This window comes from Gavia stellata, chromosome 9 (genome assembly GCF_030936135.1).
Source record: "Gavia stellata isolate bGavSte3 chromosome 9, bGavSte3.hap2, whole genome shotgun sequence".
Lineage (NCBI taxonomy): Eukaryota > Metazoa > Chordata > Aves > Gaviiformes > Gaviidae > Gavia > Gavia stellata.
The window spans coordinates 34,488,676-34,502,810 of record NC_082602.1 but is presented as its reverse complement, the minus strand read 5'-3'; the positions used below and the strand labels follow the sequence as shown (position 1 = coordinate 34,502,810).

General features: G+C 44.1%; 1 long non-coding RNA gene across 1 annotated transcript in view; it reads left to right on the top strand.

Annotated features, from left to right (window-relative positions):
- LOC132317554 (uncharacterized) overlaps positions 1-14,135 on the top strand; it is a 139,031-nt gene that overhangs the window by 44,867 nt on the left and 80,029 nt on the right. The window lies entirely within an intron of this gene.

Genomic DNA, 14,135 nt, shown 5'->3' with positions numbered 1-14,135 from the left:
GAAATGAGGGAATAGGTTTCCTCTAATGGCATTGTTCTGTAGACTAGCACCTGAAAATCATTTTTAGCTTGTTTGCTGAATAGGAGGGGATGGAGAGACCACTTCGATGTAATGCTAATAAGATCTAGTTGCTGAGTATCATCCTCTGGAAGAAAGAGGGGCAACAGCTGAGTGCCTATGGTTTTTCAGTTTTCATGGCCAGGCATGAACAATCCAAGACTTCCCGCTATGCGATGGAGAGCTGCTTTTATCTTTTTCCTCAGTACTTGTCACTCACTAGAGACATAGCCAATGCTACTTTTTAAATTTTTTTAAACATAGGAAGGACAGTAACAGTCAACCAGGCGTTACTTTTGGGACTGCAGAAATGAAAGTCTGCTTCATCTCCAATTCCTTGACCCATCAGTTCTACTATCTCTAACAGTATTTTGATATTAACGATGGTGTTGGTTGGTTGGTTGTCTCCAGACTGTTCACTGGTTATGTTGAATACAAGTGAGCTGAAATCTCATTCAGTAACTGGAAATATTTCCTATTGTTTCATGAAAGTTTAAAGGAAATAAAAGTATTCTGCAGAGGGAAGGACAGACTTGACAGCCTGCTGTCCCCTTACAGCAGCATAGGACTCTTTCAACTCCAATGGGCACCTCAATTCATGCGCCGAACTCCCCAAAGTATTAACATTTTGTAAACTGCTGCAGACATTTCTGTGAGCAGCAACAAATTGTAGCTGGCAAAATCAAAGGCTGCTGAAACTTGCTGCATATGAAGGCAAGATATTTTCCATCTCTGCTCTTGCAAAGCAGAGTGTCTCCTGCAGCCTCTCTGTCTCCATAGATGAGCTGGGTTTTATTCACTAGCATACATGCAAATTTTCCTCCTAGGAAAACATGCAGGTTTTGGAAGACAGCACCCGACAGAAAGGACTATGTCTTTTGGCTCTCGCTTCGAAACTAATTTGTAAGCATGAAGAAAAAAAATGCCTTCAGGAGGTTTAAAAATAGTTCTCATAGCTGGAATTTTTTTTGCCATATTTCTACATAACCTTATCCACTTTTACTCCCCTGTTAAAAACTGCAATGGGAGAAAAATAACAGAAGCAGCAAGTGTTATCTGAGAACTATTTAATGTGATAGCATTACTATCTAACAGGATTTGAAAATGGTGTCTGGGAAAAATCTTAATTTTTAAAGCTTCATGTTCTGGCAAACAGTTTGCTAGAGATTAGCGCTGTAGTTATGATTAGAGTACAATCTGCATTATTCCACAATTTTCCCTTTCATATAGCACATTATGCTAATCACACTGTATTCCATTTTTCAATAAAAGGTCAACAGTGCACTGTTTGTGCAGAATGTGCAATTTAAACTTCATGTCTGTCATTAGAGATAATCTAGGTTTGCTGTATCAAGTGAGGTTGTCATAGAAACTAGACCTGAGATCTCTGTTTACAGCCTTTGGAGAATAAACACTTTGCATTTATTTCACTGAAAAATAGGCGAACAATTAAATAAGGTTTGAAAACAAAACCATAATGGCCCAGAGAGAGATGTCATTCATCAAAAATCAATATGTGTTATGCAGCTGGTAAACTCCAAGCATTCAAGCGGCTGACTGACAGCAAAAGCGAAATATTTCCCGGGGGGGTAAGGGAGTAACTGATAGTGTATCGTAATGCCTAGAGCAGAATTAATTTAAATTTGCTAATAAGTTTTGTTCCAGGAATTACAACACTGAAGAATATTTGTTTAAATCTTGCTTTATGTCAAGTAAGCCTTTTTGTGTTGGCTCTTTGGACATTTTTAATAGCATCAGGAGATATTTAGTTTTTATTTTTCTGTAACATTCCATGTCTTTCCTATCATAGTTAAACTTTTCTTTGTGGATTATAACAAGGTTTGCAGGCATCCTAAAAATATCTCCAGTATCTGCAGCTTCATTAGTGAGCAAAAGGGCTACAGCTTCAAGCTTAACACTGGGGTTTTAGCTTGCTCTTTCTGTGACGTATTATTAACTTGTAGAGCTCACCTTTGTCAGGCAATGGTATTTAGTAATGTTTCAGGAAAGGATTAGAGAAATATGTGGACAAAGATGGCTTCTGTTGTTATAGCACAGTAAAATCACCAAGACTATCAATCTTTTTTTCCTCAGGGCGTAATCGTATTACCAGCTGGGTGTTTATGTAGGGGTTTTGTCAATGGCATAGCATTACTCTACTGACAAGATGAATTATGTGGATTGTATGTCTTCTGAAGCATCTGAATACTGCCTGATGTCCACACGCACAGTGTCTCTTAAAAGTATGAATGGACTGTTTGTCTACCATGTCCTTAGACGCAAAGGTGCATCCAAAACAGGTGGTCTGTTGGTAGCTTTTGAGAAGAAATTGAAACACAAAAATTAACCAAATCTTGAAATGAGACAGGGAAACCAGCAAAGCACATAGCTAAGGCAAGAATGAAAAGCTTTTGATATTTTGCTTCCGTATCAAAGTAAGCATTTCTCTCCCAGCAGTCAGGTCAACTGAATTCCAGGCTGGAGGTATCCATGCTCTGCTTTCCGGGGTGTAAAACAAGACAGCAAAGCCTGTTGTTTTCTGCTGGTGGAAGGTGTGCAATGCAATGCATTTCTCTTCATTTCTTCCAGCAATGAATGTGATCTGTTAGTCCCTAAGGGTTGTCCCTGATATCTCATTTTCCCGGGAAATAAGGGGACAGCTCTGCTAAGGGCTGCCTGCATTGTGTTATGCCACTGGTGAATGTAGTCTTTCAGGTCTCTACAGAGCCCCACGTTCAAACCCTAAAAGAGCAACTGCAACGAATACAGGCTGATATTCTGGTATTTGTAAGCCTTCAAGTCCTTGTTTTTTGAGGGATGCATTTTCTAACCAATTCAAAAAAAGATGCTCGGGTAGTTCTGTAAACGCAGTTTCTCTACCTTTCCAGAGCAGAAAATCTTCCCATGCCTGATGTGTTTGCTCAGCAGCATGCGCTTCCCTTCTAATTATCTGCTCTATTTGTAGTTCTTGACCTCAGCTGCATCAGTAACATGGCAGGTCTGTGAATCAAGTCCTGGCTTGTTGAACTGCCATTCGGACAATTTTTATGATACAATATAAAGTAATCCAGTATTAGCAGGAAGACAGACCTCGAAAAGCACTTTCTGTTATGCCTGTGCTAATGTTGAGACTCACAGCCCTGCCTTTGGGTGACTGGCATTGCATTGGTCGAAATACTGAGAAAACCATCAACCGTAATAAGTTGTTTATCCTGGTCTTAAGCTTCCCCCAGAGCTTTTTCTGCAACTGTGCTGCATTAGTACAGGGGCCCCAAGTCTATAGACACCTTCAAACAGGGAAGCTAAAGCAATGACAGGGGCTCACAGACAGCGTCTACACTTGACTGAACAGCCTCAAAGGCTTGGAAAAGCCCAGGGGATATCTGCCAGTGTGTCTGCAGGCTTGGAGCTCAGGCCATGTCAGTGAGCAGTGTGCATGTATTCCTGGATTTGCAAATGATGGGGGTTTCCTGCCTTTTTTGTGTGTCCGGTTTTAATGGACTCTGCTTGTAATGCTTTAATTTAAGCACATCACAAAAGCTTAGGTTGGTGGACATATCACAAACCCACCTCAGGTGAAAGGAAATCTTTGTCCTAAAGGAATTGCCATGTAGATTCAAAGTGGTTACCCTTCGTTTCAGCCTGGCCTCATTTTGCAGCTTGTTTTGCAGCTGAGCTATCCCGGGGAGAATATCTCATCTCTGGTTTTGTTCTTTGTTTTATTTGCCATATTTCTCTGTGCCAGGGTAGCTGTGTCAGAAGGCATTGAGGGAAACTGTGTTGCTGGGTTTTGCTTGCTGATGGCCATTACTTGGGCACAGGAGCAGGAGGATCTCCTGAGTGTTGAGCACGATGTGATCTGAGCAGCCAGTGCTGTGGAGGAGGCTGGCTGCTGTGTTTGACACTCCTGGGCCCCCTTGGTAAGTATAGCCATGGGTACTGGTGACAAACATAGCTATGGCTGCATCTGAGAGGGATGTAAGGGGGTAGCTTTGCCTGCTAAAGGGGAAGAAAGCATTTTCACCTGGTGTGATCTGCCTTCAGTGCTGATGGTATGTACTTTGAAGCTTGGCAAATGCTTAGCCACTTATTTCAAATGAGGAGACATTGGCATCCTGGCCAGCTCTTTGATCTAAGTATGGTGAACAGAAATGCATTTTAAATGCCCTGGAGTGAAATCTGGATGCTGTGACATTGATTTTTGAAGAACAGGAATTACCCTCTGTATATGCATTGCATGATATGTGCCATTATCCTTCTTGCTGGAGAAACAACTATCAAGTGAGAAGGAGCGTTCTCACATAGCCTTCTGCTACTAGATTTCTTTTTTTATGTACGTGGCAAAAATTCCTTTAATAAAATTGTTTGGCCTGGAAAACAGTTAGTTGAAAGGTGTGCTTTCCAAAGGCTTACTAGATAGGACTCACTTTTTGATCTATGCTATGGTAGGTTTTTTGATTAGGTATGAATCCCTTTGCCTTTTGTAAGAGATGGAGTGAATATCTGAGTGTACCCCGAACAATATTCTAGTTAGCGACGGAATTATGCTACTGTATTTCCCTGCAAGTATCTTTTGATTTTCTTTTGAGCATTTATAGTCATGTTCTCCAGGTAAATGATTTTCTTTGTAATTCTCTGCATAGATAAGAGCTCCATCGTGCTCAGTGTGGATTTTTCCATTTCCGGTCTCAGGCCACTTCTCACTTTTATCCCTGAATTCCTCCTCTCTACTCCCTGGTTTTATAGGCTACTGTCATTTCTTTTCTTCCTCAGTTTGCAAGCTTCGTGCATCCTGTTCTCCATGCTGTCTTTATGGGAAATACTTGCCGTTGCTGCTGTAGGAAGGAAGAAGGTGGGAAAAGCAGCAATTTCCCAGGTTATACGGGTTTCGTTAAATGATGAAGCCAGTGTCTCCTTTCAGGAGGCAGCTTTCTGTGCTTCTACGTACCTTTGCACTTGGCTTCGACACTGTCCCATAGTATTCTCCTGAAGAAGCTGGCAAATCGTGGCTTAGACGGGTGCACTCTTCTCTGGGTTAAAAACTGGCTGGATGGCCGAGCCCAGAAAGTTGTGGTGAATGGAGCGAAAACCAGTTGGCGGCCGATCACAAGCGGAGTCCCCCAGGGCTCAGTTTTGGGACCGGTCTTGCTTAATATCTTTATCGACGATCTGGATAAGGTGATCGAATGCACCCTCAGCAAGTTTGCAGATGACACCAAGTTGGGTGGGAGTGTTGATCTGCTGGAGGGTAGGAAGGCTCTGCAGAGGGATCTGGACAGGCTGGATCGATGGGCCCAGGCCAACTGTATGAGGTTCAACAAGGCCAAGTGCCGGGTCCTGCACTGGGGTCACAACAACCCCATGCAAAGCTCCAGGCTTGGGGACGAGTGGCTGGAAAGCTGCCCTGCAGAAAAGGACCTGGGGGTGTTGGTCGACAGCCGGCTGAAGATGAGCCAGCAGTGTGCCCAGGTGGCCAAGAAGGCCAACGGCATCCTGGCCTCTATCAGAAATGGTGTGGCCATCAGGAGTAGGGAGGGGATCGTGCCCCTGTACTCAGTGCTGGTGAGGCCGCACCTCGAATCCTGTGTTCAGTTTTGGGCCCCTCACTCCAAGAAGGACATTGAGGTGCTGGAGCGTGTCCAGAGAAGGGCGACGAAGCTGGTGAGGGTTCTGGAGCACAAGTCTTGTGAGGAGCGGCTGAGGGAGCTGGGGTTGTTTAGCCTGGAGAAGAGGAGGCTGAGGGGAGACCTCATCGCTCTCTACAACTACCTGAAAGGGGGTTGCAGAGAGGTGGGTGTTGGTCTCTTCCCCCAAGTGACGAGTGACAGGACAAGAGGAAATGGCCTCAAGTTGTGCCAGAGGAGGTTCAGGCTGGATATTAGGAAAAATTTCTTTGCTGAGAGAGTGGTGAGACACTGGAACAGGCTGCCCAGGGAGGTGGTGGAGTCACCATCCCTGGAGGTGTTCAAGGAACGTGTGGACGAGGCATTGTGGGACATGTTTAATGGGCATGGTGGTGTTAGTTGATGGTTGGACTTGATGATCTTACAGATCTTTTCCAACCTTAGTGATTCTGTGATTCTGTGAAAGTATGCTAAGTGAATTGTAGCTAGGGCCATAGATTTTGTTGATGTGGCAGTTATGAAGTCTGAGGCAGTTATCAGTGTTTTTTTAAATCTTGGAGCAAGCTTTTTTTCACAGATTGAATGAAAAATGGAGACATGTTATAGCTTCTTCCTTTGCCCACTTCTCCAGGCCTTTTGAGTGGGCTCTGCCTGAGGGACTTTATGGCCTTATCCTGTTGGTGGGAACATTTTGGTGCGGAGGCCGATAAGAACAGGGGCTGCAGCGTCCCAAACCTTGCACAGGGACCCCAATGGGCAGCCTGAATCTCAGCTGGTGCCCCTGCATGAGCGGTGCCAGATGTCACTGTTTGCTTTGCTGCTGTTTCAGATCATGGGCGTACATGGAAGGATTGATGGAGCAATTGAATCAAAGTTTCTTGAAACTTCTTTTTGAAAACATACTGCAACTTTTGTGATGGACAGACTCTCCATCTCCACAGGCTCCTGGGCTAGCCGGCTGACCACTGGTGGTTTTGCTTTGGTGGCTCTGCCCCGGTACCCTGCCAACTGCCTTACACAGAAGACAGACATGTACATGCGTGTAAGTGTGCGTGCAAGAGAGTCCTTCCTAAAGGCAGCACTTGTACCCTTCTCATGAATATTTCAGTCTTCACTCTTGGTAAGTGAGGAAGAGCAGAGCTGGGCAATAGCTGATGTGGCTGGAGGCATGGAGCTGAGGTGCTGCCCACAGGGCAGAGATCCCCTTGGCAGAGCATCCCTGTGCGCAGGAGGCTCAGCAGTGCCCGCAGCACTGCCTGTGAAAGTCAAGGCCGTCGCTGTTATAGCCTGATGACAAAGCTTAATTACCCTCAGCGTTCAAATCTTTCCAAAAGGCTGTGATGCCTACAAAAATGAGATGATTATAATGGGTATTCTGTGAGGAGCCAAGGTTAATCTATAGACATCATACACGTGCGCATAGTGATATGTTATTTGTCACGTTTGCTGTGCCCGTTTCACCATGACCTCCTCTCCCTTTGTTTGGCTTTGTCTCCTACTGCGTGCACCAGGGAGGAACAGCTTTCTCTGAGTTGATGCGGCACCTGCCCCTGCCTCCACTTCTGGTTGCTATGGGAATAATAAAAAAAAAAAACCTCAGTGCCTACTGACTACTTCCCCCAATTCTTGGGCTTTTCATTCAATTGCTCCAAAATATCAAAAAAAGAAAAAAAAGTTTGGTTCCTGTTTTACAATATTTTTCTGAAGGAGCTGACTGCATGTGGCACATGCTGAAGCTTATTTTGAAGGCATCTGAGACATAAAGTAAAATGGCAGTTCAAGATTTTGATTGGAATTTACTGAAAAATTTTTTTGGTTCAGAATTTTTTTTAATGAGAAAAGATGTCTCTAGAAATTTGGTTTTGGAAGGACTGGGATATAGTATTACAGCTTACTGCTGCCTGCCTCAAACTCAAAGGTTTTAGTTTTAATTTCTGATTGTCTCTGTTTCTTTTTTTTTTAATGTTTTGAATAAAAAAAAAAATCCATAGAGAGAGTTTCAGTCTGCCAATAGGGTTATATTCCAAGACAAAATAATTCAGAAGGACAGTCGGTGCTTTACAAAACTGGCATCTATGAACTGAGCAGACAACAGAGAGCTTGTCTGTGACTTCAGAGCTCAGCACTTAAATGGTTCCATCTCCAGCTTGGGCCAGCATATTTTGTACAGTCACTGCAGGGAGAAAGCAATGGGGGAGGAGAGGGCAGAGGCTGGTGCTAATGTTTTTAATTTCTCATTTACTATCAGGCAGCACCATATGGAGCAGAATGAAGCATATAGAGGAAAGAGGGATGGATGGCATTTTTCCCTTGAGCTTCTTGTCAAAAGACAAGGAAAGTGAATTCTCTGCAGGTAGCTTGAGCTTTGCCAGGAAAGTGGCTTTTATGATTGCTAATGCTGGTGAGGACTTTTTTTTTTTTAATCAAATGTGTGGGCTTTTGGATTTTTTTTGTTGTTGTTCTTAATAGGATGAGTGGGATTGACTTATGCCACTCTAATATTTTCATAATGTCAGTGCCTTATTTTCTTACAGCATTCAGAAGTATGCTAGGCACTTGTCACAATCAAATATTATTTATTTGAAGACTCAGTAGGATGCCCAGGCATCTGAATGCCTCTAAAAGAAACACTGCTGCTTTGACTGATTGTGCAATGGCACTTCTCCTCACAGATGCATCTCATAATCTCTGACTGCCAGCAGACCTGTGGTGAACAGAGACTCCTTCCCCTGCTCGACTGCTTCTCCTCTGACATCTCTTCCTCCTACAGGTTGCGTCACCTTTTTTCCAATGACCGCTCAAAGCTGAAAGCTTTGCACTTGCTCAAAAGCCAAGGGCTTTGGAACTGGGGGAGGGAGGAGAAGAGCCTGCCAGGAAAGTGATGCCCTTGACTATCTTGTGTTGTAACTTCTGTGCAGAGGGTGCTTGAGAGAGAGATCATGGGAGCTCTGAGCTCCTCTGTAGCACTAGGAAGGCACAAAAGATGTGGATATGAGTAAAGGCTTGGGACAAGCTTTTCAATAAAGCATCTCCTGAGGGCTGTTTTGTAGCTGTGACATCCTGAAACTAAAGCTATTCCTGGTCTGTGTGAACCAGGCTGTTTTGTGTCAGCCGGGAAGCCCCCAGCAGAAAGCCCCTTTAGTCCCTGGGTGATGAGACCAAAAATTGTGTGTGTTTGTGTGCATGTTTAGACACACAGTGCTCATCCAGCTCTCCAGTGCCTCTGCTAAGCAGGGCGCCTCTTGAGCTCCAGGGAGCAGATAAATCTATTGGCATGGCTCCTTCAGCTCCCCTCCAGCCTCACGCACCCTTGGCTCAGCATGCTGCAAAATTAAATGATTTAAAAGGCATTATTTGCCAGCTTCCCTCTTTAATAGGGATTAGTGTATCTTCCATCTATTCTTTGTGCTGAGGTCATTGTTTCATAGCTGCAAGGCTATGACCTCATGATTCCAGCTCTTAATTGTGTTTTAGGACTACTTTCCTTATCCATAACGGATTTGCAGTGCAGTCAGAAATGAAAAGCAATGTTTGTTAAAATATTGGGTTGAGGGTAGTTCAAAAAAAAAAACCCTCAACCCTCTCTCATGAGTCTAACTCAAAGGTCCTTTGGCAAAAGATATGCATGCACATGTCAAATGTTCTTGGTATGGTTTTGAAATGGAGAGGTACTTGATGTCCAAATATTGATCTTCCTTTAGAATTTTTACCTTCTATCCATTCTTAAAAGCCTCACCATGTTCTTCCCAAAGGTAAATAGACATTTAAACCAGGTCATTTTGCACTGGGGGTCTTCGCTGTCCTCCGTATTCATGACCTTTGAGCAGCAGCATCTGCCCACAGATAGTTGAAAAAGCTCTTTTAATGGAGAGGATGTTAAAGTGCTGTGATTCATTTCAAGTTTCTGCTCCCCCCATGCAGCCTCTGCAAATCTGAAAGAAGCATAGATAATCCTCAGTGAGAGATAGTGGAGGAGTGTCTGGTGCTCCTCAGGGGTATGGGCTGAGGGAAATGAGTACAAAAAAATCTAGGAAAAAGCCTGGTGTGGGTACCAGTCCCACCCTGGTTGGTCTGGCAACACATCAGATAAGACACAGTCCTTTTCCTCTGTTATGTGATTGGGACTCTCCCCTGCAGAGCCCGGCACCTGCTTTGGTCATGGCATTTGAGACTTTTTTGACTTCTTGTGCTGCGTAATTAATTGCTGGTGCAGGGAGGGCACATGAGGGCCCATGTCCTGTGGCCCCAGTCATGGCTCACTGTCCCGAAGTAGGCAGTAGTTGGTATGCTTGGATATTAAACATGTGGAAAGCTACTGTCAAGCTGCATATACGTGTATGTCTTACCTCTCACTGGTGGCTGTCTCTTCATGCTTATGCCTTGCATCCTGGAGTTCGTATTAAGGAACTTGTTTTCCTTTGCTATGAGAAGTATGTACAGAGGAAATTGTCTCCTGATCAAAGCAGAAGACTCGGATTCAGAATTTCTGACTTGCCTTCCCTTTGAGTTGACTATTCAGTACCATATTTTTTTTGATGCCTGCACTGCAAAGCGGATGCAGTACCTGCGTTAAAGCAGTGTGGTGAGTTGTGGTGCTTTACAGGGACACACTCAGGTAACACACACCATGGTACCTGATGTGCATATTTTTGAAGGTGAGGGAGACCTGAGCTGAATCAATGAATGTTTGCCAATGCAAATTTGTTAAATCTGCTGGGAAGTGTTTAGCGTACATGCTCAAACTCTCAAACTTCCAAATTTGTGCAGAAGAAAGGCTTGTTTGCGCTTATTGCTAATCTGCGAGAGGTGCTTGCTTCTCTCGTCTGGCTGGCAGCCTTCCCAGGCAATGCATCCAAGTCCCGAGGCAGCAGTCACAGATCATGTCACCTCGGGGAAAAGACCTGTGCTGTGCACAATGTTCACGATAGCAAGGGAGGAGAGAAGATTGGAACGAGTCTTTCAAGGAACCAAAGAGAAAGGAGGGAGGAGGTGACCTTGAATTGAGAGGGTCTTTATCCTATTTCTAATCTGAACCTTGCTGGATCTCAGGACTGGCTGAAAATGATTCTCTTCTGCTGGTTGCTCAATGGCCTGTGTGAAACGTAATTGACAGATTTGGCCACGATGTTGCCAAGTCTTCAGGCTCCCTGTGAGTAACACAATTCTGGCCCCTGCTGTGTAGAGCCTCTCTTACTGTAACGTGAGGCATTGCTTACTTTCTGTGATATTTTGGGGGCGGAAGGCAGTTTTCTGCCCCACACAATGACTCACAGCTGAGAGAAACACAAAGCCACGAGCTCACGGGCTAAGTTTAGTCTGTTTAGTTTGCTGCGTGCGTCTCATGAGACCGCTTTCATACAATTTGTATTAACATTCGTCCTTCGTTAAGACAGCATTGTGGGTTTTTTGCATAATGTAAGGTTATGCCAGATGATGTTAGGAATCAGCTGCAGGAGCTAGAATCATCCCACCTAGCCGTAGGTGCTCAAATAAGTTGGGTCTCTTAGGGGCTCAGCTCCTTGTATTCAGAAGAAAGAGGCATTTGTGCTTTGAGAGAGTGACAGTTTTGGGTCCTGCAGAGGGACTTCTGGGTCTCAGTTGTCAATGGGGATAGGGAATGGTGATGAGGCTCCTGACTTAGGCTCCTGGGTGATGAATCTGAAGTTGCACTCAGTGTACTTGAGCTGAACTATCTAATAAAACAGAGGTCCCTCTATCACTTCAGCCATGGGCTCTCGGAGGGGAAGTCACAGAGGTGGCCATGCCTCACTGGGTAGCAGGGGGCTCATGTGCAGAAGCATGTGCCTCTATTGGTACATCCAAGGGGATAAGGACAAGGTGTTGGCTCCCCTTCTGTTGCTGGCCCAATGTTTGGGGCCGGGCTCTTCAGCTTAGCTGGAATCTCTCAGCCTTTTGCATCCACAAGACCCGAGTAGTTCAGCTTCTGCAGACAATTTGTATGGGCTCATTGCTGCATCTCACAGTCTGCCTCCAGAGGCCATGAGCAGAAGGATGACCACTGTCTTTGGTAGCTCAGTATTTGCTTGTGGTGACTCCTGTTACAGACTGGCTTACTTAGAGGAAATTTCCCCAGAAGTGACTTTGATAGAAAAAGTTTGATAATTCTGTGCTTCAGGCTCCCAATTTGCTGGTGACTTTTCAATGTATTTTACCAAAAGAGTATAAAGGACTGTGGCATCATTGATGGGATGTGCACATACATAGGAGCATGGGGCAGTAAAGGAGGAATTCAGCCATTGGATCCCATCAGGTGCTATCACAGGGACAGTGCAGTATTTAGACAGGGCTCTGGATGTTTTGCCTGTGCTAGTTTTACTGCAGTGCTTTCCATATTTAATGTGGCTAAATGGGGCTGTCTCTTTAGGAGTGTCTCTGTAGGAAAGATACTTCCTCTGTGCCTAGAAACTGCCCAGCTCTGCTTGGGTAAGATCTGAATGGGTAAGTCTAGAAAATAAACTATTTTTTGAGACAGCAGGTACTATCTGCAAGGTATGAAGGTTTTGCTTGGAAATGGGGCATGTCTTAGGCATTGCCAAGGAGCTCGGTAGTATTCAGGGCTGGCTCTCCAGTCTGAGCCTCGACTGGTTCAGTTATGGCTGGAAGTTCCCATTCAGTGGATGTTTACTCTAATATAAAGAGAATTTGCATTTCATTTCCAATTCTTTTTTCCAGTGCTACTGTCTGTTACATTCCCCTGAGACATTTACACGACCTCTAAATTGATCCAACCTCTCTTTTCGGAGGTGAGGCCTTGCTGTGTTTTGCTAGGGATCAAGTAGGGCAGCACTCTTCCAGGGGTTAAGCTTTTACTGCAGCTAGGGCATGTGATTTGATCAAAGGTTTTATCCCATGGTGTGAAAATACTGCTTTCCTGCTCCTGCCCCAGGAGTGTAGCTTGGGCACTGCTTGCTCCCTGCACTCCGAGTTTCAAACTGGCAGTGGGGGGAAAGAAAAAGTGCAGGTGGCAAAACCCCCTAAAGCAGCAGTAAGAGCAACAGGTAACGAGAGAGGAAGCACATTTGCTTTGCAAAATCTTGAAAGATCTTTGGATGCCAGAAGAGGTTGCTGAGGAGGCAAAAAGGTCCTGAAGGGCAGACAGTGAAGTCCAGCCCCATGGAGCACCGCAGGCTCTGGATGAAGCCCTTCATTACCACCTCCTTGTTGACATCTTCCTCTTCTTCCTCTTCCCGAGGCAGCTGACACAAAGCAAGCTGAAGGGACAGCATTTTTCCACAGATGCTGCTATGCTGACTGCTTAATTTAGCAGCCGCTTTGGCAATTCCTCAGTGCCCAAAGCTGTCGAAAGAAGCCTCTGTGCGGTGAGGGGAAAAAATAAACAAGTCAAAGGCTTCATTAGGGAACGACTCCATCAGCCGTGGCTGGGGGTGAAGGATGAAGCCCTTTGCTTTCCTGGGGCTCTGTAGCAGGTTTTCCTGTCTTGTATCCTTTGCATTTGCCTCACCTTGGAGTTGTTGCTGTTGACCCTGGTGTAACTGCCACACAAGCATAAATTGGATGAGAGCTAATTAACTGTCAAAACCCAGGGCAAAAGACAATAAACCCCTGCTTCACCTCCTGGTGGGTTTTAGTCTTTTCTCTTTGATGTGACAGCTTGTCCTCCATTCCTTTTTCAAACAACTCACCATTGCAGGGGAAATGTAATACAGCAAGGCAATCACTTATCACCAGTGACAGCAAATAAACATGAAAAATGGGCTTTGAAATACTAAAGGACAATGATCAGAAAGGTTTCTTCTTTCATCCTAAATCATGATGTTTAGCACTCAGCTGTAGTATTATAAGTTATTTATAAATGTCTTGGCTTGTTAGGAAATATAAGTTTTTATATAAAGATAAATAATGTTTTTAATCAGATGATAAATGTACATGTTCTGTGTGGGGAGGGGGGAATGGGGAGAAACCAACCCAGACTCAGTGTAATGTCCTCATATTTATGGGGAGGCACCTAACCAATGAAAATATTGCAAAGTGCCATTTGCTCCTAGGCATGTGTAAAACAAACATGTTTATATTGCAGGAAAGCTAATAAAAATTTCTGATGGAACAATTTTCTGTCAGAAAATGCAGTTTCATCAAAATGTCTTACTGAGAGGTGTCAATCACACAGATATTTTCAACTGAGGAACATTTTTGTTTTGCTTTGGTAAGGTAAAATCCTTGTTTCCATGTTTGTTTGGATTCTTCACAGAAAATATTGATATACTTGAGAAGGATTTAATTTGTTACATTACTTTGACATTCTCAAAACAAGATGTTTAAATGTATCCATATAGATGGGTTCAAAACTGGATTTTTTGGATTGTCACATCATGAGAAATTTCAGATATTTTTTTTTTTGGTTCTGATTCAGTGTAAAAACATGCCAAAATGTCAGTTTCTCATATGACAGAAATTCTGTTTTTCACTCAACTC